Raw genomic sequence first — 22,458 nt, 5'->3', positions numbered from 1 at the left:
AATCCAGGCTACGTAAGTCCGTAGCCTATGTTCTTTAACCATTATTCTTTATTCTTATGCTATCTTCAGGTAAAACACATTTTGTGAAAACATATTCCAGTGATTTCTAAGGATGAGAGCTTCACAGGGTCACATCTGGGGCTTACTGATTTGAGGCCCTAGTCCCAAATTTCATATTTTAAAGTATCAGTCATCTGCTTCTGCGTGGTGCTTCCATCAGTGGAGTATGTTGTCCCCTGTATTTCCCAAATGGCTTTATGGCCAGAGGTTCCCAATCAGGAGATTATTATCAAGTTGGTAAAATAGTGTGTGAAAAAATTGTTCCTTATTTCCTTATAAAGGAAAGTTTAAGGTCTTGATGGAAAGATAAACAGGCAATTGGAGCCTGCAGATAACTGTGAAGAAAAAATTATAAACAGGATCCACACTGGTGAATGCAACGTGTCATCCAGAACATATTCAGAAAACTCTCACCCTAACACCTAATAATGGTGCAATAAATAATACTAACTGATTAAATCATTCAATGGAGTTTTCTAATTTTTCCTACTTCTCAAGGTGCTGTTGCTTCTTGGAACTTTGATCCTTAAACTCAATGTCATTCCAATAATTAAATTATGCTAGTTTCGTGGTATTTTTGTTTCCCTTTTTATTTTTCCACCTTTATTTACTGACATTGTAGTATTGATACATTTATGATAATCAATTATCTCAGAAGTTTTGCCAAGGAAGAATAAGGGAGCGAGGAGGAGAAGGGAGGAAGAGGGGATGAGTGGAAGAGGGGAGAGGACAGGAGTGAAGAGGAGCGGTGGGGAGCATAGGAGGGAAGGGAAAGAAAGGAGGGGAAAGGAAGGGAGGAAAGGCAGAGGAGAGATTGAAATTGAGTAAAGGGAGGAAAGAGAAGCTGTCGGTTCTGTAAAACTTTCCTTTTCTAACTACTGTCTTAAAACCTTGCCCTGTCTTTACTTCCATGATGCCACATCCTCCTGGTTTTCCTCTTACAATCTGCCAACTACTTCTCATCCAGCCTCTGTTAAGTAATTCTTTATATCCAAAGTGGCATTCATTATCTTCCTGTTCAGTCATGCGTCTGTCTTCCCCAGGGTGTCCTCAGTGAATGACACCACCATCCACACAATTGGCAAACCAGTCATCGTTGACTCTTTTCTCTGCTTCTTGCCCCAAATCCAGTCAATCACCAAATTCTTTAGTTCTCTAAATCTAAACATCTTTCTAATCTATCAGCTTCTCTCCATTTCTACTTCTACTACCCTAATACACACCACCTTACCTGAAATATGGCCAGAGCCTCTGTATTATTTAGATTGTATTTGCAAGTAATGGGAACCCAATTCAAACTAAGCAAAATTCACAAGATACACAAAAAATGAAAGTTTAAAAAGTTACAAGAGGTAGGGTAGGCCACGGTGGCTCAGCAGGCAGAGTTCTCGCCTGCAATGCTGAAGACCCGGGTTCATTTCCTGATGCCTGCCTATGTCAAAAAATAAAAAATAAAAAATTTACTGGAGGTAGGGTGCATGGGTCATTTAGTGGTAGAATGCTCGCCTTCCATGCAGGAGGCCCGGGTTTGATTCCCAGACCGTGCACCCCTCCTCCCCACCAAAAAAAAAAAAAACTAAAAAAATGTTACTGGATGTAATTTGGAGAAGAAATGAAGGACCATAACTTAGAAGGGCAGCTAAGGGAACCTTTAGAGAAAGGAAAGCAGGTTTGTGAAGAGCTTTCTTCAAGTGGCAAGGAAATGGCTAGCAGAAGCTATAGACACACAGACAAATGTGCTGTCTGAGAGGAAAAGAAGTCTGGAAAATCCAGGCAAATGGCTCTGATTGGCTTGGCTCAGATCGTATTCATATCCCTACCTAGACTAATCATTTCTGAGGTTGCATGATTGGCTCATCTGGTTCCAGAGCCCATCTCTTGACCAGGGTGGCTGGGCCAAGTTAGAAGAAGACAGCTGCAGTTCAACTATAAGGTTAGAGAAGAGGGGAGAGGGAGAAATGGTTTCCTTAAAACAGGAAGTTAGCTCAGACATGGCCCAGGGAGGAATTAGTCTAAAGTTAGAAATGACTATTGCTTGTGTCTCTTCCATATATATTAATGATTTATCACCACTTCTACTTCTTTTCCAGTTGTTCATACTGCCATAGGGGTGTTTGTGTGTGTGTATGTGTTCGGCTTTACTCAAAAAGCAGATCTGATTACGACATTCTTAGATTAAAATCCATTATTAGTTTTCTAACGTCGCCACAGGTTAGCTTGAATTATTAAACTGCCATCTCTCCAACTGCAATGTTCAGCATTCTCCATCTTCCGGAGAGCTACCCTCTGGTCAAAGGGCACTTGTTTTCAGCATCTACCTATACCCCAGGCTATCTCTTCCCCTGGCTCTTTACACATGTCATTAATTCTGCCATCACCATGCTTTTCGTTTCTCCTAACGACAAGTACCAGTTTAGCATTCTGCTCATACCCTATCTTCACTTCCACTGGACTGGGCTACGTTCTCTCCATCTATGCGGCCTGTAACTTCCTTACTGTAAAAATCATCACATTTTATTCAAATCATGTAAAGACAGTTTTCCTATCTTCAAAAGGCCTTTTTCTGAATAGCACAGCTTGTTTATTCATTGAAAAAAAATCAATTTTATAGACCAGCATTGCCCAATAGAAATATTATGTGAGTCACATATGTACTTTTAAATTTTCCAGGGGCACATTTAAAGAGGTAAAAGGAAACAGAAGAAATTGTTTTAGTGCTATATTTTATTCATCCCAGGTTCTCTAAAATTTAGACATAATCAATCAGAATTTATTAAAGAAAACCACTACATTCTGTTTTCTGAGTCTTCAGGAAGCAATACATCTTTTATACTTATAGCACATCTCATGTCAATTAAAAATTCAATTCTTGATCCTCGGGGGACACCGAAGCCGCGCGCGCCAAGGGCTCTGATGGGGTTACCATTCCATTAACAAAACCGAAGAGGGGAATTTTGGAAGCCATAGTATGGACCAGCAAGAGCTGCCTCCTCCTGCTCCAGAAGACAATGAAGTGAAATATGACACTAATAATAATGAAGAGGAGGAAGGAGAACAATTTGATTTTGACAGTGGAGATGAAATTCCGGAAGCAGACAGGCAAGCACCGTCTGATCTCACCTCTAGTAATACCGCGGCAAATGAAGACGCTTCCTCTGCAGGGAATGAAAATGGAACCGGCACAGATGAGTGATTTAAGCTATATCTACACTGGTTGAGGATCCGTTGAAAACAGTATTTGGGGAAGAAATGTGCAATATCATAATGGTAGCTTTCCTGCCATCTCATTCCTTCTCTTCCATAAAGCAGAACTGAATATAAACCCTTTAAAGAAGGTAGAAGACTGATGCCATTTTTGAGTAAATTGAAGTTCTGGGGTAATATGACACCCTTTTTGTTGCTGTAATCCATATATAAATACTAATTACGTCAGCTTCAGAACTATTCTTGTAACATATTACTTAGAAAATTTGCAAATTAAGAATTTTGGGGGGAAATATAGCCTATTCGGTAGTGTAGGAATTTATTAACAACTCCTAAAACATTTTTATTTGATTCAGGTTCATTGCATTTATTTATATTCTTTATTTTTTAATTCCAGAATAGAATTTATAACAATTAAGAAAGACAGGTAACATATACCAGTCGAGGTGGTGTTATTTGCTTTCAGAAGTAAGCTGGATTTCCCAAAGTGGTATAATACACATACTGTATATTTTAACAAAGTCGTATTTTTATACTGCATTTTTCAACTAAAAAGTAACAGTTAATGTTTTAGTCAGTATATTAGCTGTAACATTTTACCAATAATGTTTGCTTTGAACCAAAATGCTCAGTACCTTGTAACATTTAAACTCAAGCATCAATGCCAAAATCTACTTCCCTTCTCTTATTAAATAGCATTAATATCCATGTTAGACATTTGTATGGTTTAGGTTATAGGAAATGTGCAGAAAAGTCTTAGTCAGTTCTTGTGTGTGGTTTCATACACCTGTTGTCTTTGGAACACTTTATCTGTTTTTAAATATACATTTTGAAAGGCTGTGGTGCTAGTCCACGTGGGTGTTCCATTGCTGGCAGTGGGATGTAGGCCAAGAAAACTGACTTTCCAATCAACACGATATATCATTTAGATGTCATTTCTGCAAAATGCACAGGTTTGTATTCTACAGCTATAGAACCTACTGTTGAAGCACATAACTAATCAGTGAGTTCCATTATGCTATATACCTGTATTTATATATCAATGTTTTACTTCCTGGATGATTAAAAAAAAATACAAAACTAATGCAGGCATTCATCAGAAATAAATTTCTCAGCACTTTACAGATTATTAAAAATGCTAATTTTATGACTTAGCCAAATATTTTCTGAGGTACATATGTACCCCATGTAAAAGTAATATCTTCTGAAGCTTTCTTAAACTGCTAACTGCTATCTTATTTCATAAATAAAGTCTTTTTATTTTAAAAATAAAAAAAAATAAAAAAAAAAAATTCAATTCTTCAGTCATATTAGTTGCATTTCAGATGCCCAATAACTATGTTCGTTAGTGGCTACCATAACAGACAGAGTATTTGTGAAAGTAATTTGTCTAACAGAAAATTTTTCTATTAGGAATTTTCTATTTTGCTAATAGAAATTCAGAAGTATGGTGAAAGAGATTATTCCACAATTCATTGCCTTATGTATGTCTCTCCTCTTGGCTCATTTTTATTTTCAACAGGGCTAAAGAGATATTCAGTATAATGATCTTAATTTGAGGGTGGTTTACCAGCTAGTGTAGATGAGCAGCCACAGTAAATGGGAGCTTTCCTGACTTCATTTATGCTTAGTGCTAGAACGGTCCATTTTGGGTGCAGAGGCTGGATTCCCACAGTGAGATGAGAGGGAAAATGAGAGCACTGTTCTTGTACCAGTAAATGGGACCGGAGCAATGATCCATGAAATGGTGTCCTAGAAACTCCATCCCAGGTGCCCCTAGTGTCATTGTTTTTTAAATGGTGGTGATGCACAGAGCATTTTGCAAATCTTTTCCTAACCACCCACTGGAGGATGTGAAGGCTGTAGTCCTCAGTGGCGAACAAAGCATCAGTGACCTGCTGCAGCTTCAACCTGTACCTGAGCTTCTGAAAAAAATGGACTCTTTGTTTCAGGGAATTGGACTGGGGAAGAAATGATATTCATTTTGGCTTATAAGATTGTGATAAATCAATAGCTTTGAAGTCTTACTAGGGTTGCCATGTATCCCATAACAAACCGCAATGCCCAGTAACTGAATTTTTTATCTGGCAACTAACTCTGCTTTTATAAATGGGTGTCCAAGGTTGTCTCTGGAGAATCTCTGGTATTTAGAGAATCTCTGGTATTCCAGTCTGCTGCTTCTGTTGAAACATTCGGAAATGACATTAAAAAATGGTGCCACTGAAGGCAAGTGGCACCAGATTTCTTGCTTTGAAAAAGATACTGTGAGATGTTTACTTTTATTTATATTTAATGGGGATGATTCATTCCCAGTAAATTAATCACAGTTCCTTCAGCTAGGAAAAATCTGAGATGACATTCAGGTTATCTCGGTCCCCAAACAGTTTAGAAATTCTTTTCTGTGCAAGCTGTCAGCTCCCACAACTAACACTTTCAGTGGATGGGAATTAAATACTCTTTGGAAAAAAGACTTCCATATGCACACAACTCTTAAGCTTTGATCCTTTTACTCTTCATTCCTTCTAATATTGAGCTCTTCTCTGTTATCACCAAATCTCCATCCACCTTTCTTTTTTTCTAGTTCAAAATTTTAGAGAATTAAATTAATTCAGAGAATTAAAGAACTGAAAATATCATCTTCTACATGACAATCTTTAATATATTTGGGCCAAACCCTCCTCAAATAGACTTTTGCCCAAGCTCAAATGTCCACATTTTCCTTAGCAGTTTGAAATCAATTTACATATCTATCACTGTCTTGCCATTTGGATTTGTATAATCTTTGAAATTTCAGTATAACTTTTAAAATATAGAATTCATAACTAAATATGTTTCTTTAGATAATCTTATGACTATGAAAAAAAGTGAAGATATTATTTCCCTCCATCTAAATTTATAGTTATGTAGCCTAAGATTTCACACGATCACATGCTGAGATGGATGTTTCTTCTTCTATTCTTGAATTATTTATCTGTATTTTGTTTTCTTTAGATAAATTTCCTTTTTTGCACTATGAAGTTTATTTTAAAATACAGGAAAATATAGAATAGTTTTTAAAAACTATTATATATTCAGCACATATACTCTGCTTTTTAAACTACTGATGCTTTGTCACATTTGCATTGGCATTTTTTATCAAAAGAAATACAGTGACTCAGACAAAAGACTTTTAAAAGTCTCCCTGGTACATTTTATGCATTCCTTCCCCCCAATTAATCATTATTCTAAGGCAATATATATTATTTTCATGAATGTTTTTCTACTTTTCTCTGTATCTATCCATAGCCATACATATGAATCCATATTCATATGTACAGCTAAATCATCTTTAATCATATCTATAATTATCTCTATATCTAAAACTAGTTTAGAATATTTTAGGTGTATATACATTTCTGCAGCTTGCTTTTATCACTCCAGATGTTCTTTGGATTTGTTCATTGCCACATTTAACGTGTTCGTTTTCCTATAGATTAGCATATGTGTTCTCCTTTTTAAATTTTTTGCTATTACAAAACATCATTAATATTACATATATGTTTATATACATATATACACTTATATATTTACATATACATGTGCATGTAACTTTTTGATATATAAATTTAGAACAGTTTTAGATTTTCAGAAAAATTAAAAAGACTAGAAAGTTCCCATATACCCAGGACACAGTTTGATTTGTATGGCATATTTCTTAGAATTATTGAAACGATCTAGATTCATCATTATTAATTAAAGTCAATACTTTATTCATACTTATTCGGTTTTTCCCTGTCTTTTATTTGTTCCAAGATACCATCCAGGATACCACATTAAGTTTAGTAGTAACGTTACCATAGGCTTCTTTTGACTATGGTTGTTATTTTCCCTGTTTTGATGACCTTGACAGTTTTGAGGAATTCTGGTCCAGCATTTTGTAAAATGTCCCTTGAGTGGGATTTGTGTGATATGTTGCTCATGATTAGACTAGGGTAATGTGTTTGGGGGAGGAGGACCGCAGAGTTAAGGACCATTCTCGTCACATCATGCCAAGGGTACACCATACAAGGCTAACATGATGTTAAACTTGATCACCTGCTGAGGCAGTATTTGTGACATTTCTCCACTGTAAAGGTCCTCTTCCCTCCCTCTTCCCACGTCATGCTCTTTGGAAGGAAGTCACTACACACAGCCCACACTAACGGAGTTGGGAATTATGCTCCGTTTTCTTAAGACCCGAGCACTACATAAATTATTTGGAATTCTGTTCTGTGTGGGAAACATCTTTTTTCTCCCCCACTACTGATTTATTTAATAACTTAGTTTTATCAGTATGGACCCAGGTGTACTTATGCTATACTTTGGGTCATAATCCAGTATTACATTATATATTCTTTTGCTCAGAGTTTTCCAAATTTGGACACTTAGAACATTCTCAGCTGTCTCCTGTTTCCTTTCGTATATCCCCATTAGTGTGGATTTCTTTTTCAAGAACTTATTTTATGACAGTACACAGGGCTCCAGGACCCTCCAGTATCCCCCATTCACTTAACTTTTCAGTCATTTATATAAATAAATGTGGACAATGAATATGTATTTTGTACTTCGCATGAATACTTCCTTACTTTCTGGCACTATATACTCCAGGATCATCTTACACATTTTCTCCCCCATTCTTAGAATCACCTGTTTCTTCAAGGAGCTTTCTTATCACTGGATAATAGCATTAGAAAACAAAATCTGGGCACTAGATATACTGGCTGCTATTGGGTGTCACTGCTCATCATCCCTATCAACTGACAGAGCAAGGACATGTATGTCTGTATACTAACCTGTGTCATGTATCTATAAATATTTCCATATGTATGCATCTGCAGATATATCCCACTAAACATGACTGCATACTGATGTCTCCAATTCTAATTTATTTTCACATATATGGTTCTAGCCTTCTCCCCTTGCTTGACTGTACCCTCTCACTCTCACAGGGAGAAACATATGTGAAACATCCTATGATTGATCCTCTATTCACTTAATTGTTAGCGCCAATATACATAAATAGTGGTTTTAGAATTCTTAACCCTTATCCCTATAGGGAAGAACTTCAACAACTAGAGGACCGTGCGTATGTACAGTTTCTTTTGCCTTACAGATTTCACTGATTTCTAAAGTGACGCAGAGCAGCACCTTTTCCCCCCACCTACATGAGGTTGTTTTGTACATTTGGAGGATAGTCAGATTATTTTATCACATTCTTCATTCTATCCTGGATTTCCTCCATCTTTTCAAATGATCCTTTTTAATAGGCATGCATTGTAGTGCGAATTTCTGTGGGTTTTGATAAACACAACTTGACATAAGCTACTGTTATAAAATCATACAGAATAGTTTTACTACTTTAAAAAATCACTGTCATTTGCATATTCAACCTTCCTTTCAATACGGGACCTTTGGTAAGCACTGATCTTTTTATCATCTCTATAGTTTGCCTTTTCCACAATGCCAAATAATTTCACTTAGCAATATTCAAGATTCATCAATGTCTTTTTGTCACATGATAAATCATTTCTTTGTATAACCAAAGATATTTCACTGTATGGCTAGACACAGTTTGTTCTAACGTTAACCTATCTTTGTTTCTTCCAGTTTGGGATAACTATACATAAAACTGCTCTAAGCAAGCACATGCAAACTTTTGTGTGGACCTAAGTGTTAAATTTGGTTGCATAAATACCCAGAAGTGCAATTACTGGAATCAATGGTAAGGCTATGCTTAGTTTTGTAAGAAGTACCAAACTGTTTTTCAAAATGTTTGTACCATTTTGAATTCCCACCAGTAACTAATGACCAGTGATATTGACTGTTTTTTTTATATGCATATTTGCCATCTGAACATCTTCTTTGGAAAGTTGTCTATGCAGATTCTTTGTGAACACTTGGGATTTGAAATGAAAAAATATTTATACAGTAGCAAAAAAACTGAAATACTTCTCCACAAATCTAACAAAATATGAACTTAAACTGATATGTAGAAAACTACCAAACTCTGATGAAAGAAACCAGAGAGGACTAGTTATAGTTAAGATGTTAATTCTTCCCAACTTGATCTGTAGGAGAGATTCAATGTAATCTCAAACAAAATCTCAAAAGTTATTTTATTTTATTTTGCATGGGCAGGCTCTGAGAAAGTTGTTTTGATATCTACAAATTCATTCCAAAATTTCTATGGAAAGGCAAAATAGCTAGCGCGCTATGTTTAAGAACATAATATTCAAGAAAAATGACAAAATTGGATTTCAAGACTTATTATGAAGCTATAGTAATCAAGACAGCATGATTTCAGTGAAAGAACAGACACACAGATGAACGTGAGAGAAAAGAGAACCCAGACATACACCAAACAAGTACAGTCAACTTATCCGTAACCAAGGAGCAAAGGTGACTCAATGGAGGAAGGATAATTTTCTCAACAAATGCTTCTGGAACAGTTGCATGTCTACATGCAAGAAAAGGAACCTAGACTCAGGTCTAACATCCTTCACACACCTCCTTCCCCTCCCCCTCATAAAACAAAAAACAAACAAAAAACTTGTATAAGAAAATATAGGAGAAAAATCTTTAACCTTGGTTTGGTGATAATTTTTTAGATGCAAAACTAAAAGCACAGTTTATTAAAAAAAAAATAGTTTTGGGGTTTCTTAAAATAGCAGTGTCGGGCAGGCCATGGGGATTCAGCGGGCAGTGTTGTCATCTGCCATGCCGGAGACCCGAGTTCAATTCCCGGTGCCTGCCCATGCAAAAATAAAAAGCAGTGTCTTTGGCACAGATGTTTTAAGACACGTAGGACAATTCACAGAAACAGAGAAAATACTTTAATAAACATTGATAAAAGGCTCCAAAATATTAAAAAAAAAAACACTTAAAACTCAACAATAAGTGACTCACATAAAAATGAGAAAAATACCTGAATAGACCCCTCAGCAAAATAATATAGAGGTGGTAAATAAGCATATAAAAAGTTGCTCAATACCATTATCCATCAAGGAAATAGAACTAAAAATCACAGTGAGATACCACTTCACACTCTCTAGGATAAGTTCAATCAAAAGACAGGTACTATGTATTAACATGGATTTGGATAAACTATAATATTCATATACTGCTGGGGAGACACAAAATAATACAACACTTTAGAAAACAATGTGGCTGTTCCTGAAATGGTTAAACACAAAGTTATTATACAACAATTCCACCCCTATTTTAATACAGCAATTCCACTCCCATGAATATGCCCAAGGGAAATGAAAGCATATATCTATGCAAAAGCTGATCAACAAATGTTCATAGGAAGTATTATTCATACAACCCCCAAAATGGAAACAACACAATTGTCTATCAACTGAGGAATGGAAAAATAAAATGTGATATATACATATAGTGGAATATGATTCAAATTGTAAAAGGGAATGAGTTCTGATACCTGCAACATAGATGAAACTTGAAGGCATCATGTCGACTGAAATAAGCCAGACACAACAGGATAAATATGATATGCTCTCACCGAATAAGGAAATTCATAGAGTCAGAAACTAGGAAATAGCTAACTAGGGGCCAGTTTGGGAGTAGGGAATGGGAAATTAACACTTACATTTCAACTTCCTGATTTTTAGATAACAAACCTAAGCCCAAATATTTCCCAAGATCAAACAGCTAGTGGGTAGCACAAACTGTACTGAAATTCACATCTCCTGTTTCCAGCACAAAACTTCCTTAAAAATTTGGAAATAAGTATATTAATTTATTACACAAAAATATTTGACATATTATGCAATATGCAAACAGAATACAACATGCAATTATATCAGAAATTTGGTGTATCTAAAATTAATGTCATTTTAACAAACATTAAATAAAATTTATTTAACCACATTTATTTAACTTAATTAATTTCAATTATTCTCTTGAAATGTAGAATAATTCTGTTTTGTATTTGCAGGGAAGTGGGGGCATGGGGAGGGTTAGCTGTGAGAGGGGTTATTAATTTAGAGAGGTGAACACAAATTCCCCCTCTGATAGAATTTAAACTTAGACTATATTTGTGGTTTTTCTTTTAGATTTTTCTGTCTAAAGCAATGGCTTTCACAGGTATTATATCTATTTCCCTTTTCAAAAATAGAACTTGAATAAAGACTCTTGCAGGGCAGTTTTACAGATAAATAGTCTCTACAGTCAACTTTTCTTGTTTATATCTTAGTCTTTCTCTGATAAGACAAGGTTCTGCCTATTCTCCCACTGAAAATTTCAAAAGTGTACAATTTTGCATTTTTAAGTGAAAAAGAACCACAAAGGAAATCTCAGGAGTGTATACGGAAGAGAAAATGATGTGGACATAGTCATAATCTTTTCCTTGGGTTTGTTTTCGTGAAAACTATTTGTGGTTAATTAATATAAATAATATAATATGCAATATAATTCTTTTTAGAATACTGCATCATAGAAACTGCCAGTTCTTCCTCTTCTTTAACCCTTGGCATGTTCTAGCAGTAGCCAAGGAATGACCATGGTAAAAGTGAGAAAAACTGGGATCATTAGCTAGATGCTAGTAAATGAAGTGAGTGTAAAGCATAAGGTGTGTGAGAATTCATTGCCTGTACCAGAGAAAAAAAGTTGTATAAAAAGTGAATTATTATTCCAAAGTGAATCCTTAATTACCCTCCAAGGTTCAACTTTTATTTCATGCCTGACCTAAGTTCTGGGACCTTCCATCCCTCTCTGGGTGATGACATAGTGGGTTCCAGTACTTCTCACACTGAGCTAAACTCCAGTGTTGGTAAAATGTGAGAGCAGTGGGAGAGTTTCCAGAGGATACTGGATTTGGGATCAATTAAGTAGAGTTTAGAAATGGGTCAGAAATCATAAGTTTCCAGTGAAAGGCGAAGCAGTTCAGTTTAAGAATGCATGCTGTGTTAAAAGTAAAAATAATTTAAATGGGACTTCGGACAGGAGATCAAATTGATTTTACCCTGTATCTCTGGACTACTCTGCATACTAATACTAAACCACTGTCACAAACAGTCTAAGCATTTTATTTATTTTCAGAGAAACTTCCTCCTTTATTTCTGTTAACTTTGTATCTGCCTAACTAGCTAGTAAATCAATAGTTACCACTGAAATGCACATACAGAAACACAGAAGAAAAAGTAGTTTTTAAGAAATTGAAGATGTTTTAAGAGGTAATCCAAAGCAAACTTGCATCCTCTTTTACTTATTATTATTCTTCAAAGGTCACAAAGTATCCCCCGCCCCAATTTTTTAGCTAGTAAATATAAATGTTTGTCATGCACACTGAAATTCTGAATTGAAATATATTTCCTACTAGAAATTGATATAAAATAATTAAATTTTTCCAGTACTGAAATGTATTCATGGCCCAGCTGGAAAACACAGGAGACTTAAAGCAGGCTTTACAAGTCAGATGATTTTGTAGATACTCAAATTCAATTTAGTGCTTCATACAGATTTTGAAAACTGTAAAACGTCATTGCAAGACAGGGGTGGGGAGGCCTGCTCCAGCACCACGGGGTTGGGAGGATGAGGCTGCCAGGAAGGGGTGGAGGCACTCCATTGGCTCAGCATCCTTCTCTCCCACTAGCTGCCACCCTCCACTACACCCCGCCCCACCCACCCTCCTTCTCCCACCTGACTGCCTCATCTGCTGTGACTCACAGCTGCCTCCAGAGTCAGACACCGACTTCTACCAGTAGTCAGACACCATCCTGCCACTCTCTGGAGCCATGTTTATCAGATGAAGTTTTTTCAGGCCCTAAATCATGCTGAGCAAACATTTAAAATTTTAAAAAAAGGAAAACTATTTAAGACAAACAATTGTGTGCTGTAATTCTAAGCTGCTGGTGATCGCAGAATTCCGGCTCACAGATTGGGGTTCTTCTCTGTCTCAGATTATTTGGCTACCAAGTTTACCAATGACATCAGGGAAGCAAGACAAGAAGAAACAAAACTGGAAGGTGTAGAACCAAAATTCACTCTGGTCTTTGGTTCATCATGTATATACAGGCCGCCTTGAATGAAAAGAAGGTAACGTTGAGTGCTTGCAATCTACAGCTTGTATGCCTCAGCTTTCTCGAGTTGTGGAAGCATGATGTAAGTTTTTAGAAGACAACTTCACCCATTCTACTGTCAGAATCTGTGCTTTTGATGATGCACAAGATTGTACAGATTTGCATAATGTGGTTCACAATTATACTATGAGGCATTTCATGGCAGTAATTAGAAACCAGGATCTGTACCATTAACATCTACTGAAATTCCAAAACTCTTGGCCAGAGACAACATGAACATCCCTAATGTAGGGACAATATTGAATGCACTTTTTACTTGGGTCCATCATGATTTGGAACAGAGGTGGAAAGATTTCAGTAAATTTTGGCTTGTATTAGGCTACCTCTACTTGCACCAAAGTTCCCAGCAGACCAAAAAAAAAATAATGTACTTTTTTGGGATGATATAGAATGTCAGGAACTCATTATGAAAGCAGTTAAGAATCACGTATTACCAGAGAGATGGCCCATATAACAAAGTCCTTGAACAAAGCCCAGGAAGTCAACTCTTGGTATATTTGCAGTTGGATGAATGGATTCAACAAAAGGAGCCACAAGCATTGAAAAGTATGATCTCTGTACAAATATGTGGACTCCTATAGCAAATATGAATGAAGGGGCTATAGTTTGATGTTGAAGTGTGAAATGACACATTGTATGTAGTTGGAGGAAGAGACAGGCTGAAAACATTGACCTCTGTAGCGTTACAACTCCCCCCACAAAACTTGGAGTGTGATGCCTCCTATGTACACACCTAGGCATGACTTTGGTGTGGCTGTATTAGAAGGTCCCGTGTATGCAGTAGGAGGGCATAATGGCTGGAGCTATCTGAATACAGTTGAAACCTGGAACCCTCAGGCTTGCCGGTGCAATTCTGTTGCCGCAATGTCTACCTGGAGGAGCACAGTAGGTGTGTCTATACTGAGTGAAAATTGTATGCAGTTGGTGGTCGAGGTGGAAGTTCTTGTCTCAAATCAATAGAATATTTTGATACTCATATGAATAAATGGACACTCTGCACACAAATATCAAAAAGGAGGGATGCAGTAGGAGTAACTACCTTGAAATGGATTGCTGTATGCTATTGGAGGCCACATTGCTCCTGCATCCAACATGACTTCCAGACTTCCAAGGTGTGTGCAAAGATATGACACCAAAACAGATGTGTGGGCTGCAGTAGTGTCTATGAGCATCCAAGAGATGCAGTAGGGGCTGTTTACTTGATGATAAACTATATGCTGCTGAAGGGTATGATAGACAGATTTATCTTAATACAGTGGAAGCTTATGATCCCAGACAAATGTGTGGACACAGGTTTCTCCACTGTGCTAGGAAGAGCTGGGTCTTGCATTGGGACTGTAAAATTTAATTTAGTTCTTTGTTTTCTAGATTAAGATTTCCTCCTCCTCTGAATTTAGTTCAATTCTACAATCGATGGATATATTTTTCGTAAACCTGCTTTCAAAGGAAGGTGTTAAAACAAGAGAGGAAGGAGTAAATTAACCAAGACCAAGCACTGTCATTTTCTTAGTTAAGTCAAAACTACAGCTGACTGATTGTGAATATATATTCTTGATAAAAAAATATGAGGACAAATGCATTGCTGCCAAACAAAACCCAGTGTTAACTGGGAATTTTACTTATTCATAGTCAAACACACTTTACTCACATTATCTAGATTTCTTTTACTGCAGTGCAAGCACACCAGATAAAATTTCTAAAGTTTTACTTTGTAACTTTTTTTATCATACATGAGTTGATGATTAAAAAAACAAAACATTTTTGTTTGCTTGCTGGTTTAACCACAGCCACTATTTTAATAACATACCATGTTAGCTAGTATTCTCAGAAACATAGTAATGTTTTCTGATTATGGATTTTATTTCTAAAAGTGGTTTAGTCCAATGAATAGAGAAACACATCAGAGTCAGAAGAATAACTGCCAGATATAAACTTGACACAACCATTCCATTATATCTAGATGCACCAAGGACTACAATATTGTATTACTAAATTGAAATTAACAATGATGTTTGTGTTAGCGTTCTCCAGAGAAAAAGAACCAACATGAGATATCTTTAAATATAAGATTTATAAAAGTGTTTCTCACAACTGTGAGAGTGGAAGAGTCCAAAATCTACAAGGAGGCAGTGAAGCTGGCATTTCCAATGAAGAATCTCGATGAAGTGTCTGGACAAACACCACAAGAGAGGCTTGCTGGATGAAGAAGCAGTGAAAGTCTCTTCTCTCCCTTAAAAACCTTCAACTGACTGGATTATTTCATTGGGGAGACATGCTTTAGTTGATCACAGATGTAATTAGCCACAGATGCAATCAACTGACAGATGATTTAATACACCAGCCTTCCAGTTTATCAACCAACCTTGAAATATCCTTGCAGTAATGGTCAGGCCAGTGCTTGCCGACCAGACAACTGGGCATCATCACTTGGCTAAGTTGATACCAGAATATTAGCGCTTTACATTATGTAAAACATCACAGTGTTTCACATTAAATTTAAGATATGCAAATGTATGTAGAAAAAGGAATATATCCTATTATATTCTTGTTCTCAACTATTGTTTAATTTTAAAGATTTGCTTTCTTCATGTTATCAAACAAGCTCAAACCTAGATTCTATGTCCATAAAATATATTCCTAATTACTGTACAATAAATTCATCTAGACAGTGCTGAGATCAATTTATCTTTAGTTTCTCCAAAGGTAAGAGCCTGATTCCATTAAGAAGGGGGAGGTGTACCACAGCATTCATGGCAGATGGACATATCTGACATAAAATAGCACAATAAGGTTGAAGCTCAGTATGTGGAGTAAGATGTAGTTACGTGGACGTCAGACAAAAAAAGACCTGAAGGCAACAGACATTACTATGTAGAAAGAGGGTTACTATATAGTACTACAAGTATAAATTCTCTAGGAAGTTATGACAATTTAAAAATGTTAAGCTCCTCGGGTGATTCACTGGTAGAATGCTTGCCTTCCATGTGGGAGACCTGGCTTTGATTCCTAGAACATGCACCAAAAAAAAAAAAAATGTTATGCCTCTAATAACACAGCTGCAAATATATACAGTGTAGCAAAAACTGTCTGAATTACATGAGAAATATATAATTCCACAATCATAATGGGAGATTTTAACATATTTTTCTCAGTAACTGATAAACATGAGAAATAATAAAATTATGAAATTTGAACATGATCAACTCAAATAAAAATATGTCATGACCCAAAATTATATGAAATTCAGATTTCAGTGTCCATTGATAAAGTTTTCTTGGAAAACAGCCATGCTTAACGGTTTACATATAAACTATGCTACAATAGCGAAACTGAGTAATTGAAGACTGCATGTCCCACACAGCCTAGCTTGTCATTTACAGAAAAAGTTTGCCAACCCCTGGTTTAATCTAAGCCTTCATAAGTGATAAGCTTTGCATTTCTTGTTTTCCTTGACGATATCTGTTGATGTGTTCTAGGATTCATTTTAGTTTTTGTGTGCCAAATATTAAAAAGTGGAGAAGCAATCCTAGAACAGAGGACAGGAGACCTGTCAAAAATTTTATAAGATAAATGTTTTTTTGAACAAAACATTTCTTGGTTGGGAAAACTCCCCTTGAAATCTCTAATTCAAAATATTGGTCTGACAGCAAAGGAAGAGAAGTAACATACTTGAACTCAAGGAAATTTTTGAGACTAAAAAATTCCATCAGGAGACCTAATAAAGTGTGCAATAACTGGAGTCTAATCAGTGTGTCACCATCAAAACGTAGACTCTAAGGTGATAGGTCATGTCATCTTTCAAAAACCAGGGAAATGATCCTGCAAACCATTGTGAGTTATTTTTCATGTTTGTTTGGTAGTCTTACAATGCTTGGGGCTGCATTAAAACACATAATTTGTATCTAACTTCATTAGTTCACCCTGACATTTCCATCCCAGCAACAGGAAAGGACAATGTGCTTTCGGGTGGGTAACCCTATTTTTAATGGTCTGATGAAATTTGTTACTTAAAAAAATCATTTTAGGTGTCTCAGCACGAGAGAAGGTCTAAACATTCTTTTCTCTGTTGAAGAAGGAAAATGTACTGTTTGCCCTACTCAACAGTCTGTTTGCCTAAAGTCAGATCTACTGAGCAACGCTGATTTAATAATGCCTAAGGCTAAACAAACAATCTAGTTTTTTGTTGTTATTTATTTTTGCTTCATCAGATATTAAAGGAAGAAAATATAGTTAAATCCTGATTGACAACTTCCTCTTCTGTTGTCGTCCACCTAGAGTTCAAGAATAAATGTGAGATCCATATTCTCTCAAAGAAGGAAAGTGTATGGAAATTGTTTCTCTCGTTTTTCAAAATATTGGAATCAATTTTGTTGGTACAAAAATGGAACTAGATTTCCCTGTGCCAATATACTGTTTATTTTCCCACATTTCTGGAGCCTATCTGATTATGTTACTGTCTTATTTTAAATCAATCAAGAGCTCTCAGAACCTGCAGGAATATAAGCTCTTGACAAAAGCTCTAACTGCCTGTCTTGGTGGTTTCCTACTTTTGCCTCTTGCCCTCTAGACTGTTGATACATTTGTTCTTCCAAGAGCATACATGGTAAGCACAGCACCTGACAAAGGAGAGTGTGATGAATGTTTATTAACAAAAACAGGTTCTATTTATTAGAGATGCTTCTTCCAGAATTAAGCCTTCCTCTGAGAATGTTATTTGATGGTCAGTTTATTAATTTCATATTCTTTAATTATTTTCACCATTCATACATTTTTCTAAAAACTCTCAAAACCATTGTTTGAGAATTCTCAAAACTATTGTTTGAGTAACTGCTTAGACTTTCTGAACTTTATGTGTAAAGTCCAAGGGCTTTCTTGCTTTCTAGAGAAAGTCCAGAGGCAGAGAAGTAAAGCAATACCCAGCCAAATGCTTTAAAGTACATGCCGAGCTGAAATTAAATAGTCAGAAACAGGTGGAGTACGGGAATACAAGCAACTACTGCTACACTTCTTATTCTTAGTTAGAGATTTTTTTTTCCTTGTTAGAGATTTTATCAAGAATGGATGCTAAATTTTATCACATGCTTTTTCCACATATTTTAAACTCATTAATGATATTTTGCCTTGATTGATTTGTTAATTTTAAACCAATTTCTCATTCTTGGGATAAATATTAGTTGGTAGTGCTGAATTATTGTATTAATAATATAACTGTTTTTATTATTGTTATACATTTCTTGATTCAGTTTGCTATTCTTATGTTTAGTATTTATATAATTATAATATATAATAAATAAGAATTTTTCTTTTTCAAACTCAAATTATCAGGTTATAGAATCAATGATATGCTAAACTCATTAAATGTATAGTGTAGTGTTCTATTTTTCTTTACCTGAAGGAGACTGCATAAGAATGGAATTATTAGTTCTTAAATGTTTGGTTGAATTTGCCAGTAAAACCATCTAAGGATTCTTGGTGGGAAGATTATTAACACTGATTTTCATTTTTGTTAGTAGAAAATTTTTTTCTACTTTTTTTGATACAGTTATGGTGAGTTATGTTTTATTCATAGCAATTTATCCATTTCATTGAAGTTTTCAAATTCATAGTTTGTTTATAGTATATTATTTTAAACTTTGATATATTTATAGTTATGTCTTCATTTTATCTTGCTTTTCTTCTTTGTTCTTGATCAATCTCATCATTTTGTCCATTACATTAGAGTTTTAGACAACTAACATTTGACTTTATTTTCACCTCTATTGTATCTTATTTCTATTTCATTGACTGATGCCTTATCTTTTGTTTTCTTCACCTCTCTAAATTCTTTGGATCTATTATTTTGGCCTTTATTCTAACTTTTAAAATTAGACATTTAACACCTATTTTTTAGCACTTTCTTTTCTCATAAGAACAATGTAAGGCTATGGATTTATCTCTAAATGCTACTTTACCTGAATTACATATATTGATATGTGGTATTTTGGTCAATTGGATTATGGTTCCTTCCTCACTCCATAAGTTACTTAGATTTATTTTGGTAATTTCCAAACAAATAGGTTTTTTCCTACTATCTCTTGTATTTACTTTTTAATGTAATTGCATTATAATCCTAGAACATAATCTCTTTTAAATTTCTTGAGATAATTTTTTTATTGGCTGAATACGGGTTAAATTTCCATACATGTTCTGTGTATGTGTTTGAAAAAAGTATGCATTTGGCAGATGTTGCATACTGTATTTCATCATGTCCTTTAGTTCGAGCTTGCTGATGTTCAAATTTCAATAATTTTATTAGTTATTACTCATATGTATCAGTTACTGAGAAAGTTATGTTAAAATTTCACATTATCATTGTGGAATTTTGCATTTCTCAGGTAATTCTGACAATTTTTGCTATACTGTATATATTTTGAGGCTGTGTTATTAGGAGCATAACGTTTTTTAATTGTTATAACTTCCTAGAGCATTTATACTTGTATAAATATATATATGTGTGTATATATATAGTAAACCTGTTTCTACATAATAATATCTTTTGCTTTCTGGTCTTTTTTGTCTGATATCCATATAACTATAACAGTTATGTCAGATACATCTTATTCTACTTATTGAGCTTCAACCTTATTGTGTTATTTTATGTTAGATATGTCCATCTGCCATGGATGCTGTGGTATGCCTCCCCCTTCTTCCCTTCTTCCTTTCTGTAACAGGAATGCTATGGATGGAAGTTCAGAAGCACATTGAATAATTAGACCATCTGCAAATGGAAGCTTTGTGCTCTGGGTTTTGCAGTAGCAGCAGGGGAAGCCTGGATCCCTGATGACTGTGGAACCATGTTTCTTTTTTTTCATATTTCATCTTTAGGCACAAGCCACTTATTTTGGCTTTCTTCCATATGCAGCTAAGTTGAATCTTAACCCTTACCTCTGTAGAAACTAAAGATAAATTGAACTCAGCACTGTCCAGCATATGTTTTATGAATATAGAATCTAGGTTTGTGCTTGTTTGAATAACTACACATGGAAGTTTGAAATTTAGTATTTCTTTAAGAAGTTTTTAGATAAAATGTTTTTGTAGTTCAGAGTAGATATCTGTTGCTATACCAGAAAAGTTATTTTGAAGGTGATAGTTTTCAAGCTGAGCTTTGAATAAAAGATAGGGTTAAGATATAGGATAAAGGGAGGAGAGGTATTACAGTTATAAATAAATAAATATATATATATATATATATATATATATACATACACATAAGAGTCAGAAGGAGGATGTGAGATTTTTTTTTACCAGTAATTATTTTTTTTAATTGAAATAACTAAATATTGGTATGTAATGGGAAATGGTAGCAGATTTGGTAAGGTGGCTCAAAGTCAAATTGTTAAGGTCCTTGAATGCCAAACATAAACATTTGAAAATGGCTTGTTTTCAATGCAGTTTTCTTCTATTGGAAAGGGCAAAATAACATTGAAATTTCAAATCATAAAGTTATGCTCCAAGGTACTTGATTTAGTGAAGTCATTTAGATTCTCTGAGTCTCAATTTTCCCTCATGGAAAGGAATTTTAGATATCATCTATGCAAGTTAGGTAAGGCACATGTGAGCACATTCATAAATTTTGAAGCACTTACAAGAATGTAAGCAAAAATATTCACTAGACAATGAACCTCTAGAGTTTTATTGTCCAGTAAAGGAAACAGACCAGAAATTACTTAATTTAAAACTGTGATAAAGGCTAAAACTGTTATCGACCCTCTCTGGGCTGGGATCCCAGAACAGGTTCCCTGTCTGGTGTTGCTCACACCAATAGAATGAAAACAGATTTTATGAAGCAAAGCAGAATTCTATTATTTGCCCAAAGAATGGAGAAGTGTGGACTCGTGTCCTAAAGACACCTTCTCCCCTAAGGGAGGTGAGTGAGATTCTTTTATAACAGATAAGGGGGCATCACCTGGGCATGTGCAGATTGACCCTTTCTGCACTTGGCACCACTGCATTTCTGCATGCAGTGTTCAGCTGTGGCTATTTTGACTGCTTTTGTGGTTACTGGCTCCCTGTGCTTGATTTCTGAAAGCAAGCATGGGTCAGTCAAAAGTTGGGTAGAAATTTTTATGGGTGCTAATCCAAGGGTGACACTTTATCTTGGCAACAATCTTCCCCTCTGACTATCCACTGCTCCTTATTCTTGAGGGGAGTTGAGAGCAGGAGGTCTGGGTTCTATAGCTACTTCCTGCTGAATGTGAACAGTGTTATGGGTTCAATAGAGAAGCAGAAACTTTCCTTGGCTACCTTAAGATATGTTTGGTTGGCACCAGACTGAAGGCTCAATTGTTCACAACCCTGGGTCATAATCATCTTCAACTTAATGGCCTCCAGTCTCTTGCTTACAAAGGATGATACACAGTTGAGGATTCAGGGCCCAATTTTTGTAACAGTAGAATTGCCACTTGGATTCCTAGGGATGGGAGAAACCAGTTAAATTTGGGAATTGCATGTTTCTCTATCTTCCATTTATCTGCTGCTGGCTGGCCCTTGGCTTGACTTCTGAGCCATTTGGCATGTTCAAGAATGGTTTTAATGCTACTTTCAACCTGACTGCTGGTATTGATGTAGAAACAGAAGGAGGTATAGCTAAAGTAGAATTCCCTCTTGCCCTAACACCATTTGACCCAGTGACTCTCAAAGTCTTTATACTTTGGCCCTCCAGGGATGTCAGTACCACATTTACCTTTATCTATGGGGATAGGCTAGATGCAGAGAACTAGGTTTGGGGAATGGTTTTTTGGCTTTAAATATGGGGTGTTATAGCCATGTGGACTTGTTATTGGGTGCCCTTCTACTCAGTGGTGCTCTTGAGAACCTCCAGAGTGTTGGTCATGGCACACCCAGCAGTTGGAGACTATGTCTTTCAATAATATCTGATGTAATTTTAATCCATGTGTTATTGGCCCATGGACACATTTGATCCACAGTTCCAGTTATAGAGAGAAGCTTAAGTAGGAAAGTAAGGCTCATTGCTGAGCAAGCCATCTTTTATATTGAAACAAATTGCCTGGACCACAACTCTTTAATGACCTCATTG

At 35.7% G+C, this 22,458-nt stretch overlaps 1 long non-coding RNA gene and 1 pseudogene across 1 annotated transcript in view; both read left to right on the top strand.

Moving 5' to 3' along the window:
- Positions 1–22,458, top strand: part of LOC143661450 (uncharacterized) — a 77,528-nt gene that overhangs the window by 16,720 nt on the left and 38,350 nt on the right. Inside the window, exon 2 of the long non-coding RNA XR_013164608.1 lies at positions 8,890–9,004. This is a non-coding gene — a long non-coding RNA (uncharacterized LOC143661450). The remainder of the gene's footprint in view (positions 1–8,889; positions 9,005–22,458) is intronic.
- Positions 12,835–14,755, top strand: LOC143675113 (kelch-like protein 5 pseudogene; annotated as a pseudogene).

The sequence above is a fragment of the Tamandua tetradactyla genome, chromosome 2 (assembly GCF_023851605.1).
Source record: "Tamandua tetradactyla isolate mTamTet1 chromosome 2, mTamTet1.pri, whole genome shotgun sequence".
Taxonomy (NCBI): Eukaryota; Metazoa; Chordata; class Mammalia; order Pilosa; family Myrmecophagidae; genus Tamandua; species Tamandua tetradactyla.
This window is presented reverse-complemented; position numbering and strand designations above follow the sequence as displayed.